At 33.4% G+C, this 21698-nt stretch overlaps 1 pseudogene; it reads left to right on the top strand.

The window, feature by feature from the left end:
* Positions 1-19236: 19236 nt before the first annotated feature.
* Positions 19237-20025, top strand: LOC141519677 (olfactory receptor 4C46-like; annotated as a pseudogene).
* The last annotated feature ends 1673 nt before the right edge of the window (positions 20026-21698 follow it).

Below are 21698 nucleotides of genomic sequence, written 5' to 3' on the forward strand. Positions count from 1 at the left end.
AGCTAGATAGTTTGATAATAGGTTCAAAACATAGCTGTGTAAGTTTTATGGGATATGGAATTTGAAGTGTCTTTAAGAGTCCTTTCTAGTGACCACTTCAAAATTTGAATCCAGCTTTAACATTCCTTGCAAAAAATCAACCGCATGCCTATTCAGGAATTCATTTTCTAGATTAAGGCTCTTATTATACATTGAAGCAACTTATTCATTTGCTATAGTCTCTCTGTATATTGGATCAAACTCACCCTCTTTCCTGATGCTCCTAATTTCCACTACCTGATTTTACCTATATTTTCCAGGGATAGTAATATGAAAACTAATACATTTATTTTCCATAAAAATGTATATTTCAAGAAAATTATCAAATATCTCCTCCCTCATGGTTAATCCTATTTTAGGATAAATATCTTGAGTTCCTAAAGTCAATATAACAGTTGAGAAGTTATAGCTTACTAATGATAATGTTACTTTAAAATCTAATGATCTTTTATTGCACCTCCTCCCCCAAATAACCTCTGACTCTGCTACTTTTTGCGATGATTTTGGTGTCAACTTTACTTTGATACTTATGCTTTGGCTTCCATGTCCCTGATCTTTCCTGATCCTCTTTCATTTCCCATCCCCAAATTGCATAATTTCTCCCCAAAATATGGATGAATTTCAATAATGTCTTAATTTTATTTTAAATATCTACATTCTATCTCTTGATAATATCTTTCACTGTTATGGTTGCAAGTATCTCTGCAAAGATTACTCAGACATTTGACTATTTCTATTAATAAGGAAATAGTTTCAGAAGGAGTATCCATATTTCTTCTTTACTGAAGAATAAGAATTGATGTTAATAATCAATCACAAATATAGTCATGAGACAACAGATGTTAAGCTGAAATGGATCTCAGTAATTATACTATGCTACTCCCTTTCCCTTACCAAATCTACCAAGATTTCACAGGTAAGGATGGAATCCAAAAATTTAAACAATTTGCACAAGGTCAACCCATATATGTTAGTAGATTCAACATTCGAAACCTTGCTCTAAAATTGAGCAGACTTGCCACTGTACCACAATTCATCTAATTAATTCTCTCCAAAACATCATAATGGGGAAAATAGCTTTTTCAGAATACCAGGGAAGATAAAAGCACAGTGAATTGGTGACTTGGCTAAGGGAACTTTTCCATTCAACTTGGACCAAAGCTGAGGAAAATCCTTAGGGAGTTACTCCAGATTGCTAAGACTACATGGTTACCGAGAAGACCAACTTTAGCATGTCTTTTTGTTTTCCTCTAGATGTTTTCTAGGAGTATCAAAAGTATTAGGGAAATTAATAGCTTAACTCTGCCCTAAGACTTCTGTGAAATCCAATACATATATATATATATTATATATATATAATATATATATATATATACATATATCCAAATATCCAAATCCAATATATATACATATAGACATAGATGCTTCTTTGAAATAGCCTAGATACCAAAACTATCATATAGGGGGAAAAAAGACCTTACCATTAAATATCAGAAATTGATACCAAAAACAGGAAATATTTCTTTTAATTTTAGTTTCCACTAGCAAATATGTTAAAGCTGATAAAGTATTTTGCATTCATTAATTCATTTAAATTTTATGTTGATATTGTTAGATAGATACTGAACATTTATAGTTGAGAAGATTTAAGTGGAGAGAAATTAAGTGACAGACACCCCCAACTAATTAATTCCAGAAGTCAGATTTGAATACAGACTTTCCTGACTTTAATTTAAGCATGTTTTACACTTTAGCAAATATTGTCCTCTAATCAAGAATGGGTTTAGGAGTTCTAAAAAAATATCCACTATGGTGAAAAACTTACATTTTCTGTCAAACTGTTAATGATTCTTTCTAGTATATTCCAGAGTAAGGAGAAAATATTTCATTCCACTCTTAAAAATGTATTTATTCTATTTTCATGTCCTTGGATTTCCCATCTTCACAATGATGTCTTCTAATATGAAGCACATAACATAATTTGAAGAGAATATAGAAATATTTCATTATGGATCTTCCTTCAGTGATTTTTCAAGATATTGTCAAGAAACTGAGGCTAAAATGTTGGTCTCAAAGTAAATCCCCTGTTTAGTTTAAAATCAGAAAAAAATGTGTTGTATGACTGTTACAGATCCTGTGCTGTCTGTCCTCTGTTCTCTACATATTCCCTCTGGTTCAATTAACATCTCTATTAGGTGACCCCCAGAGTTATATATATCCCGTCCTAATACCTCTCCTGAGTTTCATTCCCAGACTACTGGATTCCCCTTAGACATTTTGAACTGGATGCACCCATGGGCATCTTAAACTGAATGTTTCCAAAATAAAATATTTTAATTTCCTGCCTTTCTTTTCTTCCAAACTTTATACTTCTAATTACGCATGCCATCATCTATTTCACATATCACAAATTCAGAGATATTCTTGATTCTGTTTCCCTTCCCAGATCCAAATAACTTTCCAAATTTATGCATATTCACAACTTGTTTCCTTCCTGTAATCATATGTCTGTCTGTGTTCACAACTAATAATATAGATTAGACTTTCATCATTTCCCTTCTGGACAATGCAAATACTTTACCAATTTCTTCTTTTCCTTCATAACCCTTCTCAATCCAATTAATTCTAGACACAGGTAACAATGTGACATGCCTAAAGCCAAGATGATTTTGTCCCTCACCTGCTCAGTGAACTTGGAATTCTCTATGACCACAAGGATCAAATGCAAACTCTTCTCTTTCCCTTTTAAATTCCTTCATTATGTGATACAAGATATGTTATACAATAACAATGTCAAACTTAAATAGAAATAAATCCTTAGATGCTACATATGAACTTAGAAAACTACAAATTAATCTCATCTATTTTGTATTTTTTGTTAAATATGTGCCAATTACATTTTAATCTAATTCTGGTGGCAGCCTGTGGGCTTTGAGTTTCACAGTTCTATTAAACAATAAGGGATTCCTAAATTATTCTCCAGTCAAATCAGTTTGTTCTCCTTATTGTCCTCAGGCATAGCATTTCTTCACCTTTCTTTATCTTTACACATGGTGACTGTTACTTTTGAGCTAAATTTCATCTTCAATGGCAAGCATATATTGGTATATGAGAGAAGGATGTACAGTGGAATGATGTATCCTTCTTCAACAGATCCAGGCAAGATATTGGTGGAAGGAGTATGATAGAATGGGTTATACCAAGAGTAGGTTTTGTTCCATGTTTCAGCACCAAAAGGATATCAGAGATTCTCCAGGACTCCTAGAAAAATCCAAGGCAATTCTACACTACTCAGCTCCTACATCCTCATGTCCTTTAACAATAACATATTTGGTTTTGTTCCATTCTTTTCTAGAAATCTGGGAACAAGATCTCTTGGTTTCATATATATATCAATTAGTACAGATCTCAGTGGATATAATGAAAGCTTCTGTGGGCTTCTGGCTGTCTTTGTATGCAATACTGGGTAAGAAAGAAGTACTTACTGGCCTTCCCTACAGTATTTATTGATTATTGATAATCTGGTACCTTCTCTTATTCTTTCCTAGGAAGTTTTATAGTAGGGATAACATTCTTGTTTCCATATTTGCCAGAAGTTTTCTAAATATTTCATTTTGCCATAGTTTTTTCAAGAAAATGTGGTTCTAGACAACTTTCACTGGGGAAAAGACTTTATTAAGAAAGGACTCTGGTCTATAAGGAGAAATGAAAGGTCATTTAAGTGGTAGCATAAATAAGGAAGGACAGAGATCAAGAGTTTCTAACAGTGATTAAATGACCTAGGAAAAATTTAGTTGTAAAGCAAAAGATATAGAATTTCTAATATTATCTAGTTATAGGAATCTTTTCTTCATTCCTGAATACAATAAAATTCTCTCTATAGAGTTATTAAAATGAAATCTCCTATACCACTCTAATTTGCCAAGAAATGAATAAGTCAGATTCATAGAATATCAGAATTTAAATCCAAAGTACATTGATTTCCCTAATTGGACACATCATTTGAAATGAGTTGTTAATTTATATCTTCTAGGTCAAAGACAAGTTGACTACATAGATAAAAGGAGAAGATCCAAGTGATTCTTGTCTTCCCAAAGAACATGTAAACTCATGGTGGAAGTGACAATGATAACTTGTCAATAAATACTTCCTTTGCTTAGTGCAGAAAGAGATGATACTTTCTCATTTTTATATGTTACACAGCTTTTGTTTTGGTTTTTCCATTAAAAAATTACATATATCAGTGAAAGTCTGCATTCTTTACAACCTACTCTTCCACCATGATAAAGAAAGCAAATCATTGTGTTTACACATGACTGGTCAAGATAATCAAATTGCTCCATGGCTCATGTCACAAAATAAAAAAAAGTAGCAAGTCAAAGTCATCATATAAGATCATAATCTCTTTAAAGAGATTATAGGAACCTTTTCACCTTGTTAAATAACCTTTCACTATGAATACTGAAACTATTCAATAAAATATTTATTAAGTGCCTATTATTTGCCAATCACTGAGATCAGTGCTGGGAATACTATAAGAAAAATATATATATACCTTCTGCCTTCAAGGGACTTGAAGGAATTCAATGGGGAAATAAAAGACATGAAATAAAGCTGAAAGACCAGAGGAATGTTGTCCTTTAGGGTACTGACTCAGAGTGGAGTTGAAGCTAAGTAAAACTGCTGATGGAAAATGGCGTACAAGATTTTTGAGTCCTCTATAAAGGAAGGTTTTAGAAGGAATTTAGTGTTTCACACTGAGACGTAACTAGGGGTAAAACGAACAGGTTTAGGGGATAAAACTGAGCCATGCTTCATGATGAGATTTCATGGATTTCCAGTTTTGCTAAGCTCTTGATAATGGACTTCTAAATCAGAGTTCTAAAGCCTTACCTAGTTGTTTATCTTTTTTTTTAAGTTTATTGAAATTTTATTTGCATTTACAAATTTTATTTTTTATTTATATGCAAAAGGTAGTTTTCAACATTTGTCAATTTACAAGTTTATGGGTTCCATATTTTCTACCACCTCCCTCCCCTTGTCCATCTCTATGGCAGCTAACAAATGGGTAAAAGTTGTATATGTACAATCATATTGAACACAATTCCGTAATAGCCATATTGTGCAAATGGAATTAGAATTAAGGGGGGAAATATGAGAAAGAAAGGAAAACATAATAGAACTTTTTTTTTTAAGTGAACATAGCATACTTTGCTCTCTGGTCAAAATTCATAGTTCTCTGGATGTGAATGGCATTTTTCTTAAGGTCTCTCAGATTGCCCTTGATCATTGATCTGCAGGGAGGAACTCCATCCATCACAGCTAATCATCTCACAATTTTGTAGCTGATGTGCACAATGTTTTCTTGGTTTTACTCATTTCCCTCAGTATCAGCTCATACAAGTCTTTCCATGATTCTCTAAAATCTGGCCACTCATAATTTTCTTTAAAACAATAATGTTCAGTAAGATCCATATCCCATAAATTGTTCAATCACCCCTCAATTTATGGGTAGCCCCACAATTTCCAATTCTTTGTGACAATAAAATAACTGCTTTAAATATTTTTGGATATTGAAATATTACCATTTTATTGTCTTTTTGGAATACAGCCTTAGTAATGGTATTGTTGGATCAAAGGGTATATACAGAGTTTTATTGCTTTTTTGGTCATACATCCAAATTCCTCTCCTGAATATCTGGATCAGTTCATAACTCCATCAGCAGTGCATTAGTATCCCAGTTTTTCACCTCCTCTCCAATACTGATCATTTTCAATTTTTTGGCATCTTAGCCAGTCTGGTAAGTACGAAGTGGTACCTCATAGTTGTTTTAATTTAAATTTCTCTTATCACTAATGATTTGGAGCATTTTTCATATATCTACAAATAGCTTTTCATTTCTTCATCTGAAAACTTCTTGTTCATATTTTGAACATTTATCAATTGAGGAATGACTTGTATTCTTATGAATTTGACTAAGTTTTCTATATATTTTAGGAATGAGTTTTCTATCATAAAAGCTAGTTGTGACAATTTCTTCCCAACTTTTTGTCTTCCTTCTAATCTTGATTGCATTGGTATTACTTTTGCAAAAAAACTTTTTTAATTTAATGAAGCCTAAAGTATTCATTTTGTAATTTATAATATTCTCAATTTCTTGATTGTTCATAAACTTCTCTGCTCTCCATAGACCTGACAAATAAAGTACTTCTCTTAATTAGCCTATGATGTGATTTTTCTACATTCAGTCCTATGCAATCAACCTTATTATGCTATAGGATGTGAGATGTGGTCCTATGCTAATTATTTTCCATACTATATTCCAGGTTTCTCAGCAGCTTATGCCTAATAGTAAGTGTTTATTCCTGAAACTTAATATCTCTGGGTTTATCAAACAGTAAATAATGACTCTATCTTTTGTATCAATCTAAACCATTGAACCGTTAGTCTATTTCTTAGCCATTAGTGGGCAGTGTTGATGACAGTTGCTTTATTATGTAAGTTTAGATGTGGTATTTGCATTTTTTCTTTTTTTAATCTAATGTCTTCATATTCTTATCCTTTTTTGGATCCAGATGAATTTTCTAATTATCTTTAATAACTCTGCAAAAGAGGGTTTTTTTGTTAGTATGACTGGAATGGCACTGAATAAGAAATTTGATTTGAGTAGAATTTTCATTTTTATTATTTTAGTTTGGCCTAACCATAAGCAATTGACATTTTTCTAATTGTTTAGATCTGACTTTATTGATATGAAAAGTATGCTTTGATTGCCTTGCACAAAGTATGGTATGGTGTCTCATCATTTTCATTATCTTGGATTTAATTGTTGATTATTTATATGATTTGTTGTTGATCCACTCATTCTTTAAAATTTGGTTATTCAGTTTTCAATTAATTTTTAATTTATATTTCCATCGGTCTTTCTTTATTACTTTTAATTTATATTTCATTTTGATCTGAAAAGAATGTATTTAATATTTTTGCCTTTCTGCATTTGATTATGTTTTTATGCTATGTAGTAAATTTGTGTCACTGAGAAAAAAATTATTTTTCTTACTATCCCTATTCAGTTTTTCCAGAGGTCTATCATATCTAAGTTTTCTAAAATTATATTTGCCTTCTTAATGTTTTCTTGTTTATTTTGGGCTTATGATTATCTAATTCTGGGGAAGGGATTGTTTTAACCATTTTGTACCCACAATCCCTCTGTCAAACTATACTCCTTTTATCTTTCCTAATAGATGTACAGTTTTTAAAGACTGATTGCTTGACTGATTGAGTGATTTATAAGCAACTTTCTCTCACTTTTGCAACATTCCCACAGCCAGTTAGAAAGTACATTCCCCTTTTCTGTCCCATAATTCTCAAGAGCCCTAAAAAACATCATATAATAATCTATTCATACCACACCACCTTTCCAAGTACCCTCTATAGAAATTCAATCCTCATGAGTTAAAGTATCATGTAAAGTAACACTTACTTCATGATTCATTTATGTCTAGACCCTCTAAGTATAGTCCATCTCTGTCCCTAAGGTAACATAGCCTTCATTAACTAAAGTAGCATATAAAACAAAGTCTCTTCCTTATCTATTTATATTCTGAACTATAATTATACTCCTTTCCTCTCTACCTATAGAATAGTTCTTATAACAACTAAAGTATCAAGGAATATTCATATCCAGATGTTCTTTTTTCCCCCTTTCTTTTTTTAAATTTATTTTTTATTAAAGAAATTATTTGAGTTTTACAATTTCCCCCCCAATCTTACCCCACCCCCACCACCATGGAAAGCAATCTGTCAGTATTTACTTTGTTTCCATGTTGTACCTTGATCCAAACTGGGTGTGATGAAAGAGAAATCATATTCTTAAAGAAGAGACAAGAAGTCTAAGAGGTAACAAGATCAGACAATAAGATATCTGTTTTTTCTAAATTAAAGGGAATAGTCCTTGAACTTTGTTCAAACTCCACAGCTTCTTATCTGGATACAGATGGCACTCTCCTTTGCAGACAGCCCCAAATTGTTCCCAATTTTTGCACTGATGGAATGAGCGAGTCCTTCAGGGTTGATCATCACTCCCATGTTGCTGTTAGGGTATACAGTGTTTTTCTGGTTCTCCTCATCTCATTCAGCATCAGTTCATGCAAATCCCTCCAGGCTTCCCTGAAATCCCATCCCTCCTGGTTTCTAATAGAAAAATAGTGTTCCATGTATGTCCAGATCTTGTAAGGATGTTCCCTCTCTCAAAACATACAGGACTAATTACAGTATCAAGTATCAAGGAAAGAAAGATCATTTCATGATGTAGTATGTCTTCTAAGGACACTCCCTCCCTCTGTTCCAATAGAAATACAACCCTTGCAAGCAAAATAACTTCATCATCTGTTTATACCCCCACACCTTCTAAGTATAATCCCTCCAACTATATTCAACTTTCATAAGCTAATATATTGGCTAAGACATTAACACTTTCATAGCCAATCCTTACCAATAGCCCCTCTCTAAGTATGTTTTTTTAACTATCTTAAGAGAAATAGAATTCTCAAGAGTTACAAGTATTATCTTGCCATATAAGGATATATACACTTTAATGTTCTTGAATAGTGATTTCCCCCTTTTTACTTACCTTTTTAGCATCTCTTAAATCTTCTATTTGAAGATCCGATTTTCTGTTTGGTTTTGATCTTTTTATCAGAAAACTTTGAAATTCCCCTGAAAGAGAATATATTGAATTTTTCAGGGTAGTGATTCTTGATTGTAATCTAAGGTCCTTTGCCCTCCAGAATATCATATTCCAGACCCTCTAATTCTTTAATATTGAAATTGATAATCCTGAGAAATTGTGATTGTGGCTTTTTAAATTGCTTATTTTTGGTCACTTGCAGCATTTTCTTCTTTAATTGGGAATTCTAAAATTTTCCTATAATATTCCTTGAATATTTTATTCTGCAATCTCTTTCTGGACATGATCCATGGATTCTTTCAAGGATGATTTTGTGTCCTTATTCTAGGATATTAGGACAGTTTTCCATGATAATTTCCTGAATGATATTTTCCCAGGCTCTATTTGTGATTGAGGCTTTCAAGAACACTGACAATTCATAAATTATCTCTCCTGGATCTATTTTCAGGTACAGTCATTTTTTTCTAAAAGGTATTTCATATTTTATTCTTTTTTTCAGTCTTTGGTCTTTGTTTGATGGAATCTTGGTATCTCATAGAATTGTTAGTTTTCATTTCTCCAATTCTAATTTTTAGGGTTTAGCTTTTATATTTCCTTTTTCAGTTGGCTAATTTTATTTTTAAACTAATTGCCCTATTTCATTTGATCAACTTTACTTTTTGATGAGTTTCATTCCTTTTCTCTGTTGTTCATTTATACCTTTTGTTTTGGATTTTTGCAAGGCAAAGGGGTTAAGTGATTTGCCCAAGGTCATACAACTAGGTAATTAATAAGTGTCTGAGGACAGATTTGAATTCAGATTCTACTGACTACAGGATCAGTGACCTGTCCATTGCACCACCCTTCACTGTTACTTTTAAAGGAGTTTATTTCTTCAGTAACTTTTCCTAATTCTTCTGAATGGCTCTCATTTATTTTCTCCATTTTTCTTCCTCTCTTTTTTCATTTCTGAAATCCTTTCTGAGCTCTTCCCAGAGATTTTTGACTTGTCGTCAATTCATAAACTCCTTTGAGGCTTCACATATACATTATTTGCCAGTGATTTCCTCTTCTGAGATGGCATTTTTATCATTCCTATCACATAAGTAACTTTCTATAATTATTACTCTTTGTTGTTTTTTTTGTTTGTTTGTTTTGCTCAGTATAATAGTTGAGCTCCGCTCCTGGGGTACAGGAAGTGGAGTCTCAAGCTTTTTGTTTTGCAACCAGAATCTAGTCCCTTGCCTATCAAGTGCCCAGGTATTGTTTATGCAGAGGTTGGTTCCTTCCTTTATGTCCAGGTGTTGTCTATGCAGTGGTTTCTTCTCTACCCAGTCTCCTCTGTTGCATCAGTCTTCCAAGAACTCAGATTTTGCCTTCCACTCTGGGTTGGGATTTTCCTTGCCAGTCTGTTATCATGCTACCATATTTCCCTATGTACACTTTTTTTGAAAAAATTTGGGACCTAAAACCTGGGAACATTTTATACAGTAGTTGTAGATTTTTTTCCCTTGTATTTCTCACTTCTTAATGAATGTTGTCTCTGTGCTCATTATTTCAAATTTGTTACCAGTATATTAGGTGATGTTTCGGCACATTCTGTCCAGGAATGGCTCAGAAAAGATTTTCAATCAATGTTGAATTCAAGTTCAAAGGGATCCAGTTTTCAAAAGTGAATAGAAATCATGCTGTTGAATGTAAGTTTGGTCCTCCCCCTACTGAGAAAACAATCTGAGACTGGCTATGTGAAGAAGAAACCCAACTGAAAACATTCTGGCAGAAGGCCTGAATAGGCAAGTCAACTTCTGGCCTGATTTAGAGTGGGAATTGAAGAGATGAATTGAAGAGCAAAGGGCAATTGGAATTCCTGTGTCCACAGAGATAGTTCAGCAGGAGGCAAGAAGAATTGCTGATGAAAAAGAAGTGACTGATTTCAAAGGAGGACATGATGGGTGCCTCAGGTTCATGAAATGGAAGAGAGTAAGCATACAGCCATGCACTACTTGCCCAAAAGATGCCTGAAAGCTATGAGTAGGGGTGGCTAGGTGGTGCAGTGGATAGAGCACTAGCCCCGGAGTCTGAAGTACCTGAGTTCAAATATAGCCTCAGACAATAATTACCTAGCTGTATGGCCTTGGACAAGCCACTTAACCCCATTTGCCATGCAAAAAAAAAAACCCTAAAGAAAATGATACTTCCAACAACAGTGGATTAATATGATGCCTTTCTAGCATTTGCCATTTATCTTTTATTCCCCAACTCTGTCAATCTAATGAGTATAAAGTGGGAACTCAGAGTTGTTTCAATTTTAATTTCTCTAGTTATTAGTGAAACTGGACATTTTTTCCTGTTACTATTTCTAGTTTAGATTTGAATTTTTCATCTTAACAGTGACTGTTTAGTGTATTTGCACCTTCTTTTACTAAAAATAATCATGAAAACAATGTAAATCTCTGATTTAAGGTTGTTCAATTTGACTCAGTTGAATGGTAAAATACATAACATTGCAGTGAAGTTCTGAAATAGTATTTACTGAGTGTTCAAACCAAAATAAACTAAATACAGCACCCAAAACAAAAATCTTGATGTTGATAGTATTCCCCTAGTCCATCCAAAAACTCAAGAAAAATATTCTAAGACTTCCAGTCATTATGTCCTTCTAACTGATAGTACATTTGAACACAATTTCTCCTAAACTGATAAACTCAAGAGTAGTTGATAACAGTTAATCGGAGTTCTACGATAGTCAGCTCCTATTCAGTCACTATGATCTGTGTAGATCAGGGACATGTTAATTGTCTAACATTCTTTGATTCTGCCCTTATGCTGACCAATGAGTCTTTGGTGAATCAGATTAAAATAAAAAACTGGAGATTTCATCCTTTGGATATATTCCATTATCTCACTCCTAGAATACGTAATTGAAGCCTCCAATAAAGAGAGAATAATGAATAGTATATGAGTGCACTGTTTCACAAGCACATTCCCAAAGTAATAGATGTTCTAAGGCAAAGTACTTCTGACACTGTTTATAATTAATTCACTGGAGAATACTGCAATGGGTATGAAAATAAGTCCCTGAACTTATACAGGAATCTATTTAGATATATATTACAATGACTAGGTAAAGGGAGCCAAGTTATAAAACAGTTGATCAGTTTTTTTAATTGTTAAAAGAAAATATTATTGAATAAGATTCAGTTTTCCTAGATGAGATATGATGTGAAGGAAAGCCTGGATACAGGATGCTGAGAACCTTTCCATTAATTACTGACTTAGTTCTGCCACCACTTCTCTAACCAATTGAAGCATCATGAATGTGAGAATTCTTTTTAATACCTGACAAAGCACCTCTATTCCTACATGGACTAGGGTAAGTTTTATTGTCTACTCTCATAAACTATAATGCAGTTGATACTTACTGTGATTCATACATTTCATAGTGAATCCTTAAAATAATTTAGACCATTATTTTCATAAAGACTTATTCTATATTCTAATCAAATATAGGACTATAGACTAAATACCTTTGATTTAAAACAAGGTTAATAACATTGTGGAATAAAAAGGGGGGGTCTTGAATGTCAATGTTAGAATATTTCATTTTTAAGCTAGTTTCTTTTTCATTTTTCTGAGTTTCAGGTTCCACTTCTGTAAAATGAAAAAAATATCACATATAGAGGCAATCACTTGGGAACATATGGGAGAAAAGTTCTTAGTAAAGTGTAAATCAGGATATAAAAATAATTTATTTACATTTATCAGACAAAGGAACTAAGAAACAAAGAAAATGTAAGTAAAACAGAGACAGATATAGAGATACAAGATAGACTTGGAAACTCTTACATAATACTGTACTTCTCTAAAGAGCAATTGGCATATTGAAATAATGTAAAATTTAAAATACTTGCAACATATGGCACAGTAAGTCATTATACAATGTAAGTTATTAGAATACTGGAGAGTAAGGTAACTGTGTGAAGTTGCCCTAGACCTCATAATCTACAGGAAATTTTCAAGGTGTAATTTTAATCTTAATACTAAAATGACTTCTTTTCTGCTCTTCATATTATGTTTATCTATCTGAAGATATAGGCTACATTGTTATGATCATGACTTAAGATTCCCCTGGAAAATAAGCAGAGGTACCTTAAACATAAAGGGAAACACAGAGAAGTAATGACAGGATTTGTAATAAAAAATAGGGACATGATGAAATTATAAAAAATAGGTCTAGCAGGTTAGAGTTCTCCCATTTGAGTTGTATTTTACACATTTTTTTCCATTTAAAATATTTTATTTATTTTAAGTTTTACTATTTTTCCCCAATCAAACTTCCCTTCCCCCATACCCCCACAGAAGGCAATTTGCCAGTCTTCACATTGTTTCCATGGTATATATTGATCCAAATTGAATGTGATGAGAGAGAATCATATACTTAAGGAAGAAAAATAAAGTATAAGAGATAGCAAGACAACATAATATCAGTTTTTTTCTAAATTAAAGGTAATAGTCCTTGGTCTTTGTTCAAACTCCACAGTTCTTTCTCTGGATACAGATGGCATTCTCCATTGCAGACAGCCCCAAATTGCTCCTGATCGTTGCACTGATGGAATGAGCCAGTCCTTTAAGATTGATCATCACCCCCATGTTGCTGTTAGGGTATACAATATTCTGGTTCTGCTCATCTCACTCAGCATCAGTTCATGTGAATCCTCCCAGGCTTCCCTGAATTCCCATCCCTCCTGCTTTCTAACAGAACAATAGTGTTCCATGACATACATATACCAAAGTTTGCTAAGCCATTCCCCAATTGAAGGACATTTACTTAATTTCCAGTTCTTTGCCACCACAAACATGGGTGCTATGAATATTTTTGTACAAGTGATGTTTTTATCCTTTTTCATAATCTCTTCAGGGTATAGACCCAGGAGTTACATTGCTGGATACAAAGGTATGCACATTTTTGTTGCCCTTTAGTTGTATTTCCAAATTTCTCTCCAAAAAGGTTAGATGAGTTCACAGCTCCACCAACAATGTGTCCCAGATTTCCCACATCCCTTTCAACATTGATCATTGTTCTTTCTGGTCATATTGACCAATCTGAGAGGTGTGACGTGGTACCTTAAATTTTACTTTTACTTTAAATGAGTTTTAATTTGTGTTTCTCTAATAAGTAATGATTTACAGCAATTTTTCATATGACTATGGATTGCTTTGAGCTCCTTATCTGCAAATTGCCTTCACATATCCTTTGACCATTTGTCAATTGGGGAATGGCTTGTTTTTATAAAAGTTTGACTCAGTTCTCTGTATATTTTAGAAATGAATCCTTTGTCAGGAATACTAGCTGTAAAAATTGTTTCCCAGTTTAATTCATTTCTTTTGATCTTGGTTACAGTGGTTTGTTTGTGCAAAAATATTTTAATTTAATGTAATCAAAATCATCTAGTTTGTTTTTAGTGATGTTCTCCATCTCTTTCTTGGTCATAAACTGCTTCCCTTTCCATAGATCTGACAGGTAAACTACTCCTTGAGCTTCTAGTTTGCTTATAATAATTTTTTTATGCCTAAATCCTGTATGCATTTGGATCTTATCTTGGTGTAGGTTGTGAGGTGTTGGTCTAATCTAAGTTTCTTCCATATTAACTTCTAGTTTTCCAAGCAGTTTTGATTGAAGAGATAGTTTTTAATCCCAGTAGCTGGACTCTTTGGATTTAGCAAACAGTAGATTACTATAATCTTTTCCTGCTATTGCACCTAGTCTTTTCCACTGGCCCACCACTCTATTTCTTAGCCAATACCAGGCAGTTTTGATGACTGTTGTCTTATAATATAATTTTAGTACTGGTAGGGCTAAGCCACCTTCTTTGTTCATTGAATCCCTGGAAATTTTTGACTTTTTATTTCTCCATATGAATTTGCCTACAACTTTTTTGGAATTTTGATTGGTAGCAAACTAAACAGGTAGTTTAGTTTTGGTAAAATTCTCATTTTTATTATATTAGCTCGACCTATCCATGAACAGTTGATGTTTGCCTAGTTATTTAAATCTGGTTTTATTAGTGTGAGTAATGTTTTGTAATTGTTTTCAAAAAGTTCTGAGTTTGCTTTGGCAAATAGACTCCTAGGTATTTTATATTGTCTGCAGTTACTTTGAATGGGATTTCACTTTTTAGTTCTTCCTGCTGTATCTTGAGGATTTATGAGGGTTTATTTTATATCCTGTGACTTTGCTAAAGTTGCTAACTGTTTCCAGTAGTTGTTTGGATGATTTTTTGGGATTCTTTAGGTATACCATCATGTCATCTGCAAAGAGTGAGCATTTTGTCTCTTCCTTCCCAATTCTAATTCCTTTAATTTCTTTTTCTTTTCTAATTGCTGAAGTTAATATTTCTAATACAATTCTGAATGGTAGTGGTGATAATGGGCATCCATGTTTCACCCCAATCTTATTGGAAATGCCTATAACCTATATCACTTGAATATAATGCTTTGTGATAGTTCCTGATAGATATGTCTTATTCTTCTAAGGAAAAGTCCATTTGCTCCTACACTCTAGTGTTTTTAGTTGGAATTGGTGCTGTATTTTGATGAAATTATATGATTTCTGATAGTTTTGTTATCAATATAATAAATTATACTAACAGTTTTCCTAATATTGAACCAACCCTGCATTTCTGGATTAATCCTATTTGGTTATAATATTTTATCCTAGTGATAACTTGTCGTAATCATTTTGTTAAGATTTTATTTCAGATTTTCACATTGATAATAGATAGATAGATAGATAGATAGATAGATAGATAGATAGATAGACAGACAGATCTATCATTTTCTTTCTCTCTTTTAACTCCTCCTGGTTTAGGTATAAGCACCATATTGGTGTCATAGAAAAAGTTAGGCAGAGTTCTGTATTTAATTGGAGGGTTTTAATTTATTCTTTCTATAATATTTTTAGTTGCATATTTAATTCATTACTTTCCTGTTACTCTAATTCATTTATGTAAGCATTTAAAAATATAATATATCCCCTGACAGCTGCTTTGAGTGCATCCCATAGGTTTTGGTATGTTGTTTCCTTATTGTAGTTATCTAGGATGAAATAATTAATTTTTTCTATAATGTGTTGCTTGATTCACTCATTTTTAAAATGAGGTTATTTAGTTTACAATAAGTTTTGGTTCTACATCTCCCTTACCCAATATTGCATATGATTTTTATTGCATTATTATCTGAGAAAGATGTGTTCACTATTTATGCCTTTCTACAATTGATCTTTAGTTTTTCATACGCTAATATATGGTCAATTTTTGTGTAAATGCTATGTACTGCAAAAAAAAGTATTTTCCTTTCTATGCCCATCCAATTTCCTCCAAAAGTCTATCATATCTAGGTTTTCTAACAATCTATGTACCTCCTTAATTTATTTCTTGTTTTTTTAATGATAAGATTTATCTAAATCTGAGAGTGGGAGGTTGAGGTCTCCCACTAGTAGAGTTTTGCTGTCAATGTCTTCCTGTAGTTCTTTCTTCTTCTCCTCTAAGAATTTGGATGCTATTCCATTGTGTACATATATATTCAGTATTGAAATAACTGTATTGTCTATGATACCTTTTATAAGGATATAGCTTCCTTCCTTCTCTCTTCTAATTCTATGTTTGCAGCTAATTTGTCTGAGATAAGGATTGCTACCCCTGCTTTTTTTTTCACTTCAGCTGAAGTAAAACATATTTTCATATTTTGCTCCAACTTTTAGCTTCTCTCTCTCTCTCTCTCTCTCTCTCTCTCTCTCTCTCTCTATATATATATATATATATATATATATATATATATACACACACACATATATATATATGAAATGTATCTGCTTCAAATGAGTTTCTTTTAAGCAGCATATTGTAGGATTCTGGTTTTTAATCCAGCCTGCTCTTCACTTATGTTTTAAGAGGGAGTTCATCCCATTCACATTCAGTTATGATTCCTAACTCTTTATTGCCCTCCATGCCATCTTCTCTCCATTTGCATTTCCCCCTTTTTTCTTTTTATACATATTCCCCAGTATTTTGTTTCTGAATACCACCACCTTCCTTGTGTTTGCCCTCCTTTATCATTCCCCACCCCTTTCTTTCCCCTTTCCCTTTTTCCTTTTTTCCTTCCCTTTCTTCTGTTAGTTCCCCATTCCCCCCCTCCATGTCTCCATCCCCCCCCCTTTCCCCTTTTAATACTGGAATGGTAAGATGTTTCTTAAGTTAACTGAGTGTGTGTGTGTAAGTTAACTTTAAGCCAAGTCTGATGAGAGGAAGATTCAAGTGTTCCTCATCTCCTCCCTTCTTTCCCTATATTAAGATAGGTCTTTTGTACCTCTTAATATGATGAGATTTACCCCACTCAATCCCTTCCATCCTCCCTTCTCTTTACTGTCCCCTTTTTTAAGGAGGTAGTTTTTTAAAAAAAATCATTCTATCTGAGTCACAGAAAATCATGAATATCCATCACTTCTGGCTAAGTATATGCTCTCTGATAGAGTTACAGTTCTCAAGAGTTATGAGAATCTTTTTCCCATGTTGGGATATGGTCAGTTTCATTTTATTAGGTAGCAGTTTTTTTTTCTTTATCCCCCCTTCTAACCTTTCCATGTCCAAATTTTTATTTAGCTCTCGTCTTTTGTTGGAAATCTCCCATTTTTTTAAGGTTTTTGCAAGGCAAATGGGGTTAAGTGGCTTGCCCAAGGCCACACAACTAGGCAATTATTAAGTATTTGAGACCAAATTTGAACCCAGGTACCCCTGACTCCAAGGCAGTTGCTTTATCCACTAAGCCACCTAACCGCCCCTGGAAATCTCCCATTTTTTTTAGGGTTGTTTTTGCAAGGCAAATGGAGTTCAGTGGCTTGCCCAAGGCCACACAGCTAGGTAATTATTAAGTGTCTGAGTCCAGATTTGAACTTAGGTACTCCTTGCCTCCAGGCCAGGTGCTCTCTCCACTGTGCCACCTAGCCACCCCTCCCATTTTGTTGAATGACCATCTTTTGTCCAGGACGACAAGGATCAATTTTGCAGGACAGTGGATTCTTAGCTTCATTTCAAGCTCCCTTGCTCTTCAGAATATTTCATTCCAGGCCCTATCATCCCTTAATGTTGAATCAGCCAGGGTCTGCATTATCCTTACTATGGTTCCTTGGTATTTAAATTGTTTCTTTTTTGGCTGCTTGCAGGATTTTCTCTTTTATCTGATAGTTATGGAATTTTGCAACAACATTCCTGGATATTCCAGATGATATTGAACCATTAATGTGAATACTTTGTGGCGCAACATCCAGTGCTTTTCTAAACCATGTAAATGTATTATCAACTTGTCTACATCTCTCAGTGTTCTGTAGCAGAGTGATTTGATAAAATGATAGGAATGATTAAATTGAATTAACCTTATTAAAATAGTTATTTACAGGATGGCTTGGTGGTGCAGTGGACAGAGGCCCTGGAGTCAGGAGTGCCTGAGTTCAAACCCAGTCCCAGACACTTAACAATTACCTAGCTGTGTGGCCTTGGGCAAGCCACTTAACCCCATTTGTCTTGCCAAAAAAAAAAAACAACCTAAAAAATAGTCATTTAAAGGTGTTCTGTGAGAGAATGAATATAATTCCATCTTAAGAACACAACTTGAAAACTGGGAGAGACTATAAAGGGAGGAGACCTATATATCCCTCCCCCCAACACACACACACACATACAGACACAAATGAAGAAAATGAGGCAAAGTGATATTAAGTAAGTTGGACATTCAGTAGTGAAGTAAATAGAATAATGAATTTGAAATCCAAAAATACATGAATTTAAATTCTTCCTCAGTAGCTTATTAGGCCTTGTATTCTGGGAAAATAATTTTTCCTATCCTTAATTTCCTTACCTCTAAAATGAGTAGAATAATAGCATCTTTCTCAAAGAGTTATTGTTTGAATGAAATGAGAGAGCATATGTAAACCACTTTTCAAAATAAAGTTCAAAATTATTTTTATAAGTATTACAAAAATACTAACTACTATATTATCAGTAATATGCTTCTGACAAAAATCTGAAAGTATGCTCTCTTAAGCTCAACTCTTATCCCCTAACTTCTACACCATATGTCTCTTCACTAAAACACTTTAAGTAAAAGGTCAGAAAGCTTGGAGGACATAAATAACCTATTTCATTTGCACAATGGTAGGGATATTTGAGATGTAGATATAGTACTCTAGGATTCCAAGGTCAAACTTTTTCCATATGACCTTTATAGTGGAAAGTCCAAATAAATTCAAGATTCCCTTACTGAAAACTTTTCCTTTTTTCACAGATAAATAAAATTCTTGCTTAAATTCAATGCCTGTATGGATTAAATCGATAATGGAAACAATGTGACTGAATTTAATTTATTGTGTCTTACAGCAAATTCAAAGATGCATAAAATTGTTTGCGTGTTTCTGTGTGTGTGTGTGTGTGTGTGTGTATTTTTAGTCATCTATGTCTTATAATAGTAGTAATGACTCATTGTCATCACCATCAACATCAGTCCAAGTCTGCATTCCCCTTTGTACTTTTTTCCTGGCCTAATTGTCCTTTAGAGACGACAGCTTTCCCTCTATTAGCAAACCTAAATTTACTATAGACTCACTTTATGAAAAGAAAACCATTTTCTTCAATGCTTGCATGATGCTAGTCTTTGGTGAATACTTCTTTGGAGGTGCTGAGGGCAACCTGCTATCAGTAATGACCTATGACCATTATATGGCCATTTGCAAGTCCCTACACTGCATGACCATTATGAATTGGCAAGTGCTTGGCCTCTTGGTGGGTATGGTCTAGATCGGGGGGCTTCATCCAAATGCTCTTCCTGATCCAATTGCCATTTTGTGGTCCCAATGCCATAGATTGCTTTATGTATGACACAAATCCTTTGCTAAACCTTGCCTGCACTGACACTGACATTCTTGTTTTAGGTGTTGCAGACAACAATGGTTTCATTTGCTTATTAAACTTCCTTCTGTTAATGATCTCTTATGATGTCATCCTGAATTCTCTGAAAACCCACAATGCAGAAGGAAGATGCAAAGCCCTCTGTCTGTAGTTCCCACATCACTACAGTCATTTTATTCTTTATTCCCTGAATTTTTATCTATCTGAGCCCAGCCACAAACTTGCTTATTGATAAAACTATTGCAGTCTTCTATACAATTATTACCCCCATGTTAAACCCTTTAATCTATACACTGAGAAATGGCCAGATGAAAAATGCCATCAGGAAATTATACTGCCAGAAAGAGATTTTGGTTAACTAGTAAAGGGCCCATAATAAAACTACCAGACTCAGAGTCAGGTTGCAAAACAATTTTGTTGATCAGTGAAAAGAAATTTCAAGGATATATTAAAAAACGAAATTGCTAACGAGTGTTCATTGTATCCACATTGGCAACTTTTCTGTTATGATTTCTTTTTATGTATAAAAAGGGCTCCATATTAGGATTTACAAGATTAACTTTATCAAGTTGTTTTTAGTGCAGCTAAAGAATGAATAATAAAGGAGAAATGAGAGACCCATAGTACCTATGGACAGACTAAATCATATTCTTTAATTTCTGAATATGCAGATATCAAATGCTAACATAGGAATGCTTCTCATTAAAAAGATCAATTAAATGTCACAAAAGTTACGTGTGTGTCCATTCTATGTCAGGTATTTTGCCTGTTGTCCAGAATATAGCACTTAATGAATGGCTGTTAAGTGATTGAATGTTAAGTATGAGTGATACATAGGCAAAAATAAAATTATTCTTGGCCTTATGATGTATACATTACTTTAGATGTATGTTTTGGGAACAACATAAACACTCAGAAGTAAATACAAAGGAGAAATAAAATGAATAAGAGAGAAGAATCAGATCCAAAGAGAAGAAAGAAAACATCAGAGAGAAAAAATAACACATAACTACTTTTTTAAAATTGAAGAAAATAAAATTTCATCATTATTTAAACTCCATAACACCTTCTCTGGATATGGATGATATTTTCCTTCAGAATTAAAAAAAATTGTCTTTGCTTATTGTACTGCTGAAATGATCAAGACTATCATCAACCCATGTTGTTGATAGCATGTATAATGTTCTTTGAATTCTTCTCATTTCACTCAATTTCAATTTATTCAAATCTTTCCAGTTTTTCTGCTCAGTCTGGTCAGGTGGTTCATCACATACACATACATGCATGTGCACTCAAACACATACACAATGATTAAGAAGTTTTGGACTAGAGAGTATAGTAAGATTAAAGTACAAGATTAGAAGTACTGAGGCAAAGATTAGAAGAAAAAGGCAAAAGACTGGGGAAATATTAGAAAAAAGATATTTTTTGGAGTATAAAATGATTTAGGTGAATGAGTGAAAAGGATTCTTGAGTTTATTTGCAGGTCAATAAATTGGGAAAGAAGTGTTTCCTAGAGCATATTAGTATGTTATTAGAGTTATCAAGTAAAAGTACTAGCTATAGAGACGAAGTCTATGTGCATGTGTGTGTATGTGTGATTCAAGGAACTCTCTACTGTAGTGGCAGGGAATATGAGTGTGAACAAATTCTCGTTAAAATATGCTCTAAGATTCAGTGTCTTTTAAAACTAACTAGTAATTTTGTTTAATTTTGGGGGGATGGGGCATTAAGATGCAGGAATCATGAATTCCATTTATTCATTTATTTATTTGTTCACAAATTATCTATTATCAATTCATTAATTTTGTTAATTTGTTAATTCATTTGCTTATTTACTTGTTAGAGAAATAGCCATTCAAGGACTGACTTCTACCACTTTAGGCATAGTATCTTTGTTCTCCTCTATTTCTTATCTGGGATGACTCAAAATATGTGACCCAATGATTCCCATATTGTAATGTTGACTCTAGTCTTATAGTGGACACTTTGGTTAGCCAAGAAATGAAAGCAGTATAGAAATCTAGAGCTCAAG

The sequence above is a fragment of the Macrotis lagotis genome, chromosome 3 (assembly GCF_037893015.1).
Source record: "Macrotis lagotis isolate mMagLag1 chromosome 3, bilby.v1.9.chrom.fasta, whole genome shotgun sequence".
NCBI classification, from domain to species: domain Eukaryota; kingdom Metazoa; phylum Chordata; class Mammalia; order Peramelemorphia; family Peramelidae; genus Macrotis; species Macrotis lagotis.